Below are 14,715 nucleotides of genomic sequence, written 5' to 3'. Positions count from 1 at the left end.
CATGTATTAATTTCATGTATTATCCCCCAGATACACAGTTGGGCTGCCCAGATCAAAATCTCTGGGACAGCTAAACTTAGGCCAGTGTATTTTGAAAACCCTCCACAGGAAATCTTTTTCTGTTTAAATTTTTAATTATTATTATTTTTAGAGATGGGGTCTCACTGTGTTGCCCATTCTGGAGTGTGGTGATTATTCACAGGTGCGATTCCACTGCTGATCAGAACGGGAGTTTTGAACTGCTCTGATTTTGACCTGAGTCAGTTCACCCCTCCTTAAGCAACCTAGTGGCCCCTTGCTCCCAGGAGGTCACCGTATTGATGCCAGACTTAGTGCGGACACTCCACTGGCATAGCACACTACAGTCCAGGACTCCTGGGCTCATTCCACCCTCTGGGCTCAAGCAATCCTCCTGCCACAGCCTCTCAAATAGCTGGGACTACAGGCACGCGCTTCTGTGCCTGGCTCCACAGGCAGCCCTGAAATCCTTCAGACTGCTGCTCGTGTTCTCTTGTCTCCTTTCTCCCTTTCTTCATGGAACACTGCAAGCCCCACACAAGTCTCTCTCCTCATTCCTATCCCTCCTGGGAATTGTGTGCATCGTGGAGTCAGCCCTGGTCCCACACGCACAGAAGCCCTGCCTACTAGGTGGCTTCCAGGGAGGCTGTCCTTGGCACCCTGGCTCCTGGCTCTCCTTGCAGGGTGGGTGCCTGGCCTCTGACCTTACCCCTACATTTAGTCCTTAGGCCCACTGTTGCACATCCTGGCCTTCCTTGTACCCTCTTGCAGTTCACCTTCTTCAGCATCCACAGTGGCCCCAGCTTCAGTCACTTTGGGCCTCATTTCAGTGACCGTGTCTCTCCTACCAGTGCTCGGAGCACACAAAGTCCAGACAGCAGAGAGTTGTGGGGACCTGTGCCCACAGGGACCCACATATAGAGCCATTGGCAAGACCCTAGCTCTTGCCGTTCCCTCCCCAACAAAAGTGTAAACTGTAATTGCATTTAGTTCAGTTAAACAGTCATTCATCGAGTACCTACAGTGCACCAGACATAGTACTAGGCCTATCACCTATTACTAAAGTGAATAAGATGCCTGGTTTGCACCCAAGCACCTCACCTCTGCAGATGCAGTCACATAAGCATCTAACTGTTACAAGGCACCTGGTAGAGAAAAGGTGCAGCATGTACAGGGAGAAGGAAGATATTGATTAATCTGGGGAATTCCATGGTCCCTTAAAACTCAGCTCAGGCTGGACACGGTGTAACCCCAGCACATTGGGAGGCCGAGACGGGTGGATCAACTGAGGTCAGGTGTTTGAGACCAGCCTGGCCAACATGGTGAAACCCCGCCTCTAGTAAAAATACAAAAATTAGCCAGGCGTGATGGAACACACCTGTAATCCCAGTTACTGGGGAGGCTGAGGCAGGAGAATTGTTCGAGCCCGGGAGGCGGAGGCTGCAATGAGCCAGGATCGCACCAATGCACTCCAGCCTGGCCGACACAGCGAGACTCTGTCTCAGAAAAAACCGAAAACACAAAAAACTCAGCTCAAATGTCATCTCCTCCCAGAAAACCTTAAAGTCCCATAGGCAGAGCCCAGGGTTGATGAAGAGCCCCATCACTGGGCGCCCAGGCCCTGACAGCACTTACTGCACTGTAAGGACTGCGTGGTTCCCAGGGGTCACTTTCTGTCTGTGAGCAGCTTCAGGTAGGCCCCAGATGTCTCCATCTTTCCCTTACCAGAAACCAGGGCCTGACGCATAGTTCGTACTCTGTCTTTGCTTGTGGAATGAAAAGGAGGTGCCATTTAAGGGGAGTCTTTGTGAACAGGGAGGATTTAGAAGGTGAAGAGAGTGGTGGAGGTGCAGGGAGCGGGGTGAGATTAAGAAGGACAGAGGCAAAGGCATGAGGCCTGGGCTGTTTTGGTGTCCCCTCCCGCCTTACTCTCTGGGGCACCTGAGCAGGAGGGACCCCCACTCTGCCTCCAGAATGCTGAGCTTTTCAGGGACACCCTTCTTACTTAGAGCCAGGTACACATGCCCATGGTTTATGCCACTGTGCCCTGGCTCTCTGCTGCATGGCCTTGAAGGGGAGGTGTGTGGTCAACCTAACATTCCTTTGCCTAAGTGTGTTCCCATCCCCTTTCTCCCTCCCCAGCAGCTGCGGCTGAGCCTGTTACACTCATCCCTGGGTCAACTTTAGAATCACCAGGCGAGCTTTTTGAAAATATGGATGCTTTATTTAATTGGTCTGGGGTGGGGCTCAGGCATCATTAATTTTTAAAGCTCCCCAGGTGACTCCAATGTGCAGCCAGTGTGGAGAAGCACTAGGCTAGCCCCTGGCTGGGGCAGGATTCTTCCTACCCACACATATTCGCCAGCCTGCTTTGATCTCTCCAAGCCTCCTTTCCAGTAGTTTCGTCTCAAGCAGTGTCTCCCTGGGCTCCTTTGTGTCCGCACATCCCAGAGCCCTCTCGGCACTGAATTATACACATCCCAGCAGACGACTGCCATGTGAATTACTGAGGGCAGAGCTGTAAAGACATCTCCTGGCAAATAAATTAAAGCATTCAATCATTCAGCCAAGAGCCAAGGCAGACAGACGCTGAGCCCCTAGAGAGAAGGGAGCTGGGGAGAGAGTGTGGGGAAGAGGAGAGGCAGTGAGAGGTTGTCTCACTGAGAGAAGCCACAGGGGTCGGAGGAGGGAGAAGCGAAGGAAGTGTGCTGGGGCCACATGTCATAGCGAGCCAAAAGGGTCCTCCCTCCCTTGAGTCACCTCTTTGGAAGGCTGGGATGGATGATACATGTCTGGGACAGGGAGGAAGGCCCTGGCAGGCAGCCGCCAGTGTGCCCACTGCTTGGGGGATGGATTAACTGGGCACAGTCACCTCTCCAGGTGGACAATGTGCTGTTAGCCAATTAAGAGTAGGGTATCTGGGCTGAGTATGGTGGCTCTCAGCACTTTGGGAGGCTGAGGCAGAGGGATTGCTTGAGCCCTGGAGTTCGAGACCAGCCCAGGCAACATATGAGACCCCATCTCTATGAAAAATACAAAAATTGGCCAGGCCTGGTGGTGCTCACCTGTAGTCCCCGCTACATGGGGAGCTGAGGCAGGGGGATCACTTGAGTCCAGGAGTTCTAGACCAGCCTGGGCCATAGAGCGAGACCCATCTCAAAAAAAAAAAGTGGATGTCTGGAATGCCACGCTTCTTGCCAGGCAGCCTGTCTATTCTCTGCAGTCATTCGGGGCCTGAGCTAAAAGTTTCTTTCCTGAGGAACAAGGATCCTGCCTCCCCAGCCCTAGGACACAGGCCAATAGGACTTCCAGAGGCAGGGGGTCCTGGGAACTCACAAACTACTCTTGTTTAATGCACTGCTGAGCAACTCCCCTAACAGAAGCCCTGGCTTTGAGCAGAGGACTGGGACATGGTCAGATGGGATCAGCTCCTTAGCCTGACACCCATGCACCAGAAACTGGCGGCTCAGTGCTGATGTCTTGACCTTGAGGAATCATGGCCTCATGATAGAGGCCTGGGGATCCCCACAGGGCACAGGGAGAGCAGAAGGTGGCGGTGGCACATTTGCACTCACTGGGACACGTCATTAGAGCATGCCTGTCTTTCTCTGTCAGCAAGTATCTGGGGCCTTTATCCAGGAATTGTCATCGGGGAGTCAGCTACTGGCCATAGATCTGTTCCACATGGCTGTCCTGTCTGCAGACTCTGCCAGGCAGTGTGGTAAGAGAGCTGGCGAGACATGATGACCTTGGGATGGGTGCCCTGGGGCAGTGCTGGCTCTGTTCCTTGACCATAGATGGTGCCTTGGCTGGCAGTTCATCATCTATGCCCTTGGTGGTCACGGCAAGGTGCTGAGCCAAGCCTTTTCCACTCACCAGACAATCAGATGCCCAAACACACCGTTGCAGTCCAGGAGCTTCATTGTAACACCCTAAGGGCAGCTTGGTTCTGGTTCTGGAAGGCCCTCAGCAGGCAGTGGTAACCCCAGCACGAACAAGAATTGCATCCTGGTGGGAGAGAGTTCTGTGAAGTCACTGATAGACCAGCTGCTCAGTTAGGTGGCCGGTGCATGGCACTCTTAAAGTTTCATGATTACAAAAATTAGATGATCACGGTGGTGGGCGCCTATAATCCCAGCTACTTGGGAGGCTAGGGCAGGAAGAATTGCTTGAACCCGGGAGGCAGAGGTTGCAGTGAGCTGAGATTGCACCACTGCACTCCAGCCTGGGCAACAGAGCAACACTCCATCTCAAAAAAGAAAAAAAAAGTTTCATGGAGTATTTGAGAGCTAAGCAATGGGTACATGTGGGCATACAAAATGGAATAATAAACACTGGAGACTCCAAAAGGTGGGAGGGTAGGAAGGGGGTAAGGGCTGAAAAATGACCTATTAGGTACAATGTTCACCATTGTGATGGGTTCACTAAAACTCTAGACTTTACCACTATGCCATATATGCAAGTAAGAAACCTGCACTTTTACTCCCCAAATATATATGTTAATATTCTACAATACACTTTAAACATATGTGGCTTTTATTTGCTAATTCTACCTCAATAAAACTTTTTATTTTTTTATTTTTTTGAGACAGTGTCTGGCTCCGTCACCCAGGCTGGAGCGCAGTGGCACAATCACAGCTTACAGCAGCCTTGATCTCCCAGGCTTAAGCAATCCTCCCATCTCAGTCTCCCAAGTAGCTGGGACTACAGACCATGTGCCACTAGGCCTGGCTGATTTTTTTTTTTTTTTTTTTTTAAAGTAGAAGTGAGGTCTTGCTGGCTGGTCTTGAACTCCTGAGCTCAAGTGATCCTCCCACCTTGGCCTTGAAAAGTACTGGGATTATAGGAATGAGCCACTGCACCAGGCCAAAAAAATATTAAAAAAAAAAAAAACAAGCAAACAAAGAATTTCATGGTATATATGCCTAAGTTTGGATTGGCTAATTGTTAAATTAAGTTACTACTTTGATTGGACCATATTTAAGAGTTAAATATATATATATATAAAAATATATATACTTTCATATATATAATATATATATATATATGAAAGTAAAACATTTAAATCCAACTATGAAGGGAAGTAAGTGGGCTGTCCATACCTCCTGGTTAAGAATGTTATGCTGCCCTGCACAAGCTGGAATTGCACAGGGATCATGGTGGGGGACTACAAGGTATGTTTAGTGTTGTTCCCGGTTTGGGCAACTGGACACACAGCCCTGCTTGAGGATCCAAATCCCACAAGCTTCCAGCAGAGCCTCATGCAGAGGTCGTCATCAATTTCCAATTAGCTGGAAGCTTGGCAGGCAGCTTCAGGCTCCAGACTCCACCACACTCATGAAGGCAAGGCCCCTGCTGGAGACAGCACTGTTCGAGGATGGAGGTCAAATTAGGTTATTCCTATGGAGGGACATCCAGTCTTTGTTTTGGGGCTGCTGGCTTACCTCTGGAGGGAGGGGAGTTTCTCTGGGCTCATAGGGTGAACTTGGCCCAACATCTTCCTCTGGGCTGGGGTGCTGGGAGTGAGAGGTGAGTGAGCCTCAAGGCTCTGTGTCTTCCTTCCGGAGGGGACAGGCAGAGCTGAGGACAGAGCTGTGGCATTGTCTGTTGCATTGGACTTGTAGCAAGGAGAAACATGGGTCCCTGAGCCTGGGGGAAACCCTTAGAGGGGGTTGCATCATTTGTCCACAGGCAGATGAGGCGAGGGGAACTGAAAATGACTTCTCCTTCGGAGTGACAGGGGTAGCCCAGACTCCATCATGGGGAGCTGACCAAACCTCAGGCCCTAGGTGCACCGACAGGACGGAGCCTGTTTGCAGTGGCAGGAAAGGAGAGGCCAGAGACCTTCATTCTCTAGTTGGGAGGCTGAAGGGTGGCACCAGGCTTCAGAGCTGTTGCTGGAGAGTCTGTAGGGGCAGCCGCACTCCCTTCTTTATAGGCAGTGCCCCGGGAATACCAGCTCTCCTTATTGATTTGCCCTAGTCTGTTAGATGCAAACAGGCTTTCGTAGAATCCAAGGAAACATCCACTGAGAAGAATTACAGTGGGCAGTGAAGCATTTCTCTGGGGAGCTTCTGTGCTCATTCTTTCCTCCCCCTTCTCCTCCGGCTTCTGAGGGGTCTGAGATACGGAGAAAGACTATTCTGAGTACCCTCATGGTGGACAGAGGGTCAGGACCAGCCCTTTGCCTTCTTGCCATGGGTTCTTAGGAAGGTGGAAACAACCAGGTGCCTTGATGGGCTGAGACCTAGCAGAGGGGCCAGGCACGCCGCTCATCCTGACCCCATGCTCAGCGTCTGGGTCTCCACCTGGGATCCCCATCAGCCCTCCTGTGTGCTGCTGAGCATGTCCAGCACTACACAAGGAGATTATGGGAGGAGGGGGAAATGAAGGATAGAGCTGAAATAATACTTTAAGTGAAGACTTGGGGATAAAGAACCAAGGCCTGGGACCTGCATTCACAGCATGTGAGATGGGTCGAGGGGCCATGTCATGCTGGCTCCGGCATGGAGGCTCCTGAGTGGAGCCGTGTGTGTCCACAGACATGGGGTCAGTGCCTCCATGTACGTGATCTCCTGTGCCCTTCACAGAACCCCTGCTAGCCAAGCTGGTCAGGCGTCACCTCCATGAAGCAGAAGGGTCGCTGCCAATGAAGTCATGGCAGAATGGGGACAGGAAAGGGGGAGTTCATCCTGAAACCCCATGCTTTCTACACGTGTTGCCTGATTCTAGTGGTTCTCAATCTTATTCTTATTTATTATCGTTTAAAGAGACGGGGGTCTCTAGGAGTTCCAGGTTATAGTGAGCTATGATCACACACTGCACTCCAGCCTGGGTGACAGGTTGAGATCCTGTCTCTAAATAAATAAATTCATTAATTTAAAAAAAAAAAGAAAGAAAAAAAGAGACAGGGTCTCATGTCTAACTCTGTTGCCCAGGCTGGAGTGCAGTGGCGTAATTATGGCTCATTGCAGCCTTGACCTCCCGGGCTCAAGCAATCTTCCCACCTCAGCTTCCTGAAGACCTGGGATTACAGGCGTGAGCCACCATGCTTTGCTTGTTCTCAATCTTTAAAGCCTAGAAGGATCATGAGGTGTACAAATGAAATTCACAGCCCTCACTCCCATAGATTCTGATTAAGAAGGTCTGGGGTGGGGTGCAGGGATCTGCCTTTTAACAGAAGGGGGCAGATGAAACCATACTTGGAGAAGCACTGTCTCAGTCCAGTAAAACTAACAGATGTCCATAAAGATCTCCAGTTGCTTTAAATTCACCAAGAAGCTTAGATTAATTAACAAGCATTTTCTGAGAGGCTATAATTATATCCCCTAATTATTAGGGCCTGCTTCCTGGGTGAGCGCATTGCACAAGGCCCCACACTTGAGGTTTAATGCTCTGTGGTTGCTGTCCTTGAAATTCTCCATGATTGAAACTTTGAATCTGTGCTTTTTGAGACAGAGTGTCACTCTGTTGCCCAGGCTGGAGTGCAGTGGTGAGATCATGACTAGCAGCCTTGAATTCCTGGGCCCAAGCAATCCTCCCACCTTCCCTCCCGAGTAACTGGGACTATCGGCCTGCCTGGCTAATTTCTAAACTTTTTGTTGAGACATGGTCTTGCCATGTTGCTCAGGCTGGTCTCAATGATCCTCCTGCTTCAGCCTCCCAAAGTGCTGCGATTATAGGCATGAGCCATGGTGACTGACTGGATCTGTGCTTTTGTAAGTGAAGTCTAATGGGACAGTGGAGCATGTGAGGGGTCTTGGCGCCTGGGCCTCACAGCCCTTGCCTCTGGCCTGTGGGCTCTCAGCCTCACTGTTCTCAGCCCATCCCAAGATCACAGCCACCAGCCTTTCCAGCAGAAGTCTGGGCCCAGGCAGGAAGAGCCAGGGTCTGGCATGGGCACCCCATGGTGTCTTAGAGCGGGCCATGGTGGCAGCTGGCCAGCCTACCACCCCTGGTCCCAGGTACTGATGTGTTCTGGTGTGCAGGTCTACACATCCTAGGGGTCCTCCCTCTGCCAGTTTGGGGCAACGGGTCAGCAGGAGCCTGGACTTCCCCAGACCTGGCTTCCTGACCTCTAGGAGGTTACAACTGACATAAATGGAGAGGAAGGAAGCTGGCATTGATTGAACGCACACTCCCTTCTAAGACTCATTTGATTTTCGCTGATATATCCTACTGCCTAGGACACTGGCATGTGGGCAGTGCCCAAAAACACTCAGGGAGGAATGAATGCATGGAGAAACTCTTTGAGGTCAATTTATTTCTTCCATTTTACAGATTAGAAATTGAGGGTTAAGGAGGCTAAACAAGCTGCTGGAGGTCTAAAATCAGTAAATGACAGAAATAAGATTTAAATGCAGGTCAGAACTCCAAAGCCTTTGCCCTTTTTATGTCACAAGTCTAAAGTCATGGCTTAAGCACATTGGCTGCTGGGCCGCCAGGGTTTGGCTATGATGCCAGTACTGACCCACCAAGTGTCCAATTGCCTGTGAGTTGGAGCTACTCCCAGGAATGGTTTCCTGGTTGTCCCTGGATGTCCAAGGAGGAGAGGGATTCTGAGCCCAGTATGAGGTTTGTGATTTGGATTTTCACTGGTTCTGTTCTTCATGGACCATGTCTCAGTCCAAGGAAAAGAGAGGACTAAAGAGACATATTCATGAAAATCCTCTAATTCAACTGACTTAATTAGGATTTTCCAATTGCTCAAAATGAAAATCTCAACCCAAAATGACTTAAAAATATTTGGTCTTATTTCATGTAACGGAAAAGTCCAAGCCTGGGTAACAGAACTTGACCCCATCTCTACTTAAAAAAAACAAAACAAAATTATCTGGGCATGGCAGCATGTGCCTGTAGTCCTAGCTACTCAGGAGGCAGAGGCATGAGGATCGCTGGAGCCCAGGAGGTTGATGTTGCAGTGAACCATGATTGTGCCCCACCTTACTCCATGATTGTGCCTGGGTGACAGAACAAGACCCTGTCTCAAAAAAAAAAAAAAAAAAAAAAAAAAAAAGAAAAAGAAAAAAGAAAAAAAAGAAAAGAAGAAATTCTAGAGCTAATCAGACTCTAGGTGAGTTGATTCCAGGGCTCAGTACAAAAAAATCCTCATATTCTTGAAAAGTTGACCTTTGTGAAACGGCATGATAATACCACAATTTAAAAAAATTGTCTCCTGTTAATGGGCCTTGAGTTTGTTTTCAAATTTTTGCTAATCCAAATGATGTTGCACCAAAAAAAGTTGTGCATACGTTATTTTGCATATATGTAAGTATTTCTGTAGGATAAACTCCCAAAAGTGTAATTGCTAAGTCAAAGGACGTACATGGTTGTGATATTGACTGATTTGGCAAATTGCCCTCTATAACTGTTGCACTAATTTATACCACCATGGGGAGTATTTAAGAGTGCCTTTTCCCCACAGCTTTGCTGACAGAGCATGTTATCAAATTTTTGGAATTTTGTCAATCTGATAGGTGAAGGTTATCTCAGTGTGGTTTTAACATCATCCTTATTGGACTATGATTTTAATACAATAGAATGGACTCATTTTAGTTGTACAGTTCAAAGAGTTTTGAATCAATCAAGGTATAGAACATTTCCATCACCCCAAAAGATTAACTTGTGCCCCTGCCCAATCAACACCCTCCATATCCTGTCCAAAGAAACCACTACTGTGATTTTTATCACTATAAATTAGTTTTGCTTTTGGCTCTCTGAGCAGCACCATGGCCGTTGGCAAGAACAAGCGCCTTAAGAAAGGTGGCAGACAGGGGGCCAGGAAGAAAGTGGTTGATCCATTTTCTAAGAAAGATTGGTATGATGTGAAAGCACCTGCTATGTTCACCATAAGAAATCTTGGAGAGATGCTAGTCACCAGGACTGAAGGAACCCAAATGTATCAGATGGCCTCAAGGGTCATGTGTTTGAAGTGAGTCTTGCTGATTTGCAGAATGATGATGTTGTATTTAGACAATTCAAGCTGATTACTGAAGATGTTCAAGGCAAAAACTGCCTGACAAACTTCCATGGCATGGATCTGACCCGTGACAAAATGTGCTCCATGGTCAAAAAATGGCAGACAATGATTGAAGCTCACGTCGATGTCAAGACTACCGACAGTTACTTGCTTCATCTGTTCTGAGTTGGTTTTACTAAGAAACACAACAATCAGATATGGAAGACCTCTTATGCTCAGCATCAACAGGTTCGCCAAATCCAGAAGAAGATGATGGAAATCATGACCTGAGAGGTGCAGACAAATGACCTCAAAGAAGTGGTCAGTAAATTGATTCTAGACAGCACTGGAAAAGACAAAGAAAAGGCTTGCCAATCTATTTATCCTCTCCATGATGTCTTCATTAGCAAAGTAAAAGTGCTGAAGAAGCCCAAGTTTGAATTGGGAAAACTCATGGAGCTTCATGGTGACGGTAGCAGTTCTGGAAAAGCCACTGGGGATGAGACAGGTGCTAAAGCTGAACGAGCTGATGGATATGAACCACCCAGTCCTTGAATCTGTTTAAAGTTAGGACTTACAATAGTGGCAAATAAAAAAGTCTTATCTGTGAAAAAAAATTAGTTTTGCCTGTTTCAGAATTCACAGAAATGGAATCAGATAATGTGTACTCTTTTCTGACCAGCTTCTTTTGTTCAGCATGTTTTTGAGATTCACCCATTTTATTGCAGAGTAGTACTCCATTGAATATTCAAATATGCCACAACTTTTGGGTTTGTTTTTCATTCATATGTTGATGTTCATTATTTTCATATAAACTTTATAATCAGATTGTCTGGTTAAAAAAATGGTGTTGGTAATAGACTGCATCACCTTTATCAAGTAAGTTATGGAGAACTGAAGTTTTTATTATGTTGAGTCTTCCTCTTCAAAAACATGGTATATTTATTCCCTTTGTGCCTTCCTTTGTGTTCCTCAGCGTGTTTTAAAGCTTTACCCAATTCTTGTTATAGTCATTACTAGTTGTTAGCAGGTGGCAAGTTTGGCTTTTCCCCCAATTTTCCTTGCTTAAATTTAGAAAAAATATTGAATATGTATACTTTTATTTTTTATTTATTTTATTTTATTTTTTGAGATGGAGTCCTGCTGTCTTTCAGGCTGGAGTGCAGTGACGTGATCTCAGCTCACTGCAACCTCTGCCTCCTGGATTCAGGTGACTCTCCTGCCTCAGCCTCCTGAGTAACTGGGACTACAGGAGCGTACCACCCTGCCCAGATAATTTTTATATTTTTTTAAAAATACAAATTTGATGGATATATAATTTCCAGCTTGGGACTATTATGGATAAAGCAGTTATGAATAATCATGTACAAATATTTTTGTGTTTATATGCTTTCATGTGTCTTCAGTAATTTCCAAGAAGTGAAATTTCTGAGTAATACAATGTAATATATGTTTAACTTGATACAAAACTAGCCATCTGCTTTCCAAAGTGGTTGTATCATTTTATCCTTCCATCAGCAAAGTACAAAAGTTCAATAGTCACATATCCTTATCAATACTTGATATTATTATTATTTTATATTTTGCTCATTGTAGAAGATATGTGGTGGTACCTAATCATATATTTAATTTGCATTTCCCTGATAATTCATGATGTTGATCATATTTTCAAGTACTTATTGGCTATTCCTAATCTTTTGCTTGTTTGTTTGTTTTCTTTATGAGACAAGGTCTCTCTTACAGGCTGGAGTGCAGAAACTGGTGCAATCATAGCTCACTGCAGCCTCGAATTTCTGGGCTCAAATGATCCTCCCACCTCAGCCTCCTAAGTAGCTAGAACTACAGGTGAAAGCCACCATGCCTGGCTAATTTTTTAATTTTTCGTAGAGACAGAGTCTTGCTACATTGCCCAGACTGGTCTCGGACTCCTGGCCTCAAGTGATTCTCCCATCTTAACCTCCCAAAGTGCTGGGATGACAGACGTGAGCCACTGCACCCAGCTCTGTTCCTAATCTTCTGTGGAGTGTCTTTTCAAATCTCTTCCCCATTTTGTATTGAGTTATTTGTCTTTGTAATACTGGGTTATGGGAGTTCCTTATAGAACTCTCAGTGAAGTTTTAATTTGCCTTCTTTTGTGATGTATGAAGTTGAGCATCTTTTCACATGCTTAGGAGCTGTTTGTATTTTCCTTTCTGTGAACTGTCTATTCATATCCTTTGCCTCTATTTCTGTTGAGTTGTTAGTCTTTGTCTTACTGATTTCTAGGAAGCCTTTAGACATTAGAAAGGTTAACCCTTTGTCTGAGATAGGAATTGCAATTATTTTCCCCAGTTGCTTGCTCACCTTTGACTTAGCTTATTGATGTTTTTTGCCATGCAGAGGTTTTAATTTTTATGTATTTGAACTTAACAATCTTCTGTGGCTCCTAAATTTTTGAGTTATAGTTCCAAGGGTCTTCCTTACTCCAAGATTCAAAGAAATTCTATCACGCTTTATTCTATCATGTCTTCTCTTATGTCTTAGCCCAGATTACCTAGAGAACAGATTTTTTTTCTTTTTTTTTTTGTTTTGACACAGAGTCTTACTCTGTCACCTAGGCTGGAGTGCAGTGGTGTGATATCAGCTCACTGCAACCTCCACCTCCCGGGTTCAAGTGATTCTGATCTCAGCTCACTGCAACCTCCACCTCCCGGGTTCAAGTGATTCTCCTGCCTCAGTCTCCCAAGTAGCTGGGATTACAGGCGCACGACACCACGCCAGGCTAGTTTTTGTATTTTTGGTAGAGATGGGATTTCACATGTTGGCCAGGCTGGTCTCTTAACTCCTGAGCTCAGGTTATCCACCCACCTCAGCCTCCCAAAGTGCTGGGATTACACGCGTGAGCCACCATGCCCAGCCAGAGAACAGATCTTAAAGCAAAGCAATAGAGAGATGTGTGTTTCCCAGTTCCGTTTACTGACAAGTTCCTCTTCTCCATTGATTTGAAAGGTCTCTTTTATTATACACAAAATTTCTCTATTGGAGTGTCCATTTAAAATTTTCTTTTCTATTCCATTGGTCTTTTTCTTCAAGCTGTTTTATGCATGCATGTATGCATTTATTTATTTATTGAAACGGAGTCTTGCACTGTTGCCCAGGCTGCAGTGCAGTGGCATGATCTCGGCTCACTGCAACCTCCGCCTCCTGGATTCAAGTGATTCTCCTGCCTCAGCCTCCTGAGTAGCTGGGACTACAGGTTTCTGCCACCACGCCCGGCTAATTTTGGGGATTTTGGGTAGAGACGGGGTTTCACTATGTTGGCCAGGCTGGTCTTGAATTCCTGACCTCAAGTGATCTGCCTGTCTTGGCCTCCCAAAGTGCTGGGATTACAGGCATGAGACACTGTGCCAGACTCCAAGCTGTTTTAATTATTGAAATTTTGGAATATGTTTTAGTATTTGGTAGGCCTCGTTCCTCATCTTCTTTATCAGTATTTTCCTAGGTATTCATGTTCATTTTTTCATAAACTTTATAATCAGTTTGTCTGGTTAAAAAAATGGTGTTTTTAATACACGGCATCACTTTAAAAAATTAAATTATGGGCCAGGCGCGGTGGCTCAAGCCTGTAATCCCAGCACTTTGGGAGGCCGAGGCGGGTGGATCACGAGGTCAGGAGATCGAGAACATCCTGGCTAACATGGTGAAACCCTGTCTCTACTAAAAATACAAAAAACTAGCCGGGTGAGGTGGCGGGCGCCTGTAGTCCCAGCTACTCGGAGGCTGAGGCGGGAGAATGGCGTGAACCCGGGAGGCGGAGCTTGCAGTGAGCTGAGATTGCGCCACTGCACTCCAGCCTGGGTGACAGAGTGAGACTCCGTCTCAAAAAAAAAAAAAAAAAAAATTAAATTATGGAGAACTGAAGTTTTTATTATGTTGAGTCTTCCTCTTCAAAAACATGGTATATTTATTCCCTTTGTTTCAGCCTTCCTTTGTGTTCCTCAGTTGTTGTAAGGCGTTTTAAGGCTTTACCCGATTCTTGTTATAGTCATTCCTCGTTGTTAGCAGGTGGTAGGATTGACTTTTTCCCCCAATTTTCTTTGCTTTGAATTTAGAAAAAAAATGGAATCTGTATACTTTTAAGTTAAAACAATAAATAATTAATTTTTAAAAGGTAAAATAAAGGGGAAAAAGGATAGTTTTAAAAATTTTATGCAGCACTTTATGCAGCACTTTTCACAATAGCACTTTTCACTTTTCACAATAGCCTTTATGCGGGACTATTCACAATAGCAAAGACTTGGAACCAACACAAATGTCCATCAGTGACAGACTGGATTAAGAAAATGTGGCACATATACACCATGGAATACTATGCAGCCATAAAAAAGGATGAGTTCATATCCTTTGTAGGGACATGGATGAAGCTGGAAACCACCATTCTGAGCAAACTATCACAAGGACAGAAAACCAAACATCGCGTGTTCTCACTCACAGGTGAGAATTGAACAATGAGAACACTTGGACACAGGGTGGGGAACATCACACACTGGGACCTGTCGTGGGGTTTGGAGGAGGAGGGATAGCATTAGGAGATATACCTAATGTAAATGACCAGTTAATGGGTGCAGCACACCAACATGGCACATGGATACGTATGTAACAAACCTGCACGTTGTGCATATTTACCCTAGAACTTAAAGTATAATAAAAAAATAAAAAAATAAAAAATAAAAGACAAGAACATACTATGTACCTCATAA

General features: G+C 45.9%; 1 pseudogene; it reads left to right on the top strand.

Annotated features, from left to right (window-relative positions):
- Nucleotides 1–9,052: 9,052 nt before the first annotated feature.
- LOC101009583 lies at nt 9,053–11,061 on the top strand (annotated as a pseudogene).
- The last annotated feature ends 3,654 nt before the right edge of the window (nt 11,062–14,715 follow it).

This window comes from Papio anubis, chromosome 1 (assembly GCF_008728515.1).
Source record: "Papio anubis isolate 15944 chromosome 1, Panubis1.0, whole genome shotgun sequence".
Lineage (NCBI taxonomy): Eukaryota > Metazoa > Chordata > Mammalia > Primates > Cercopithecidae > Papio > Papio anubis.
This window is presented reverse-complemented; position numbering and strand designations above follow the sequence as displayed.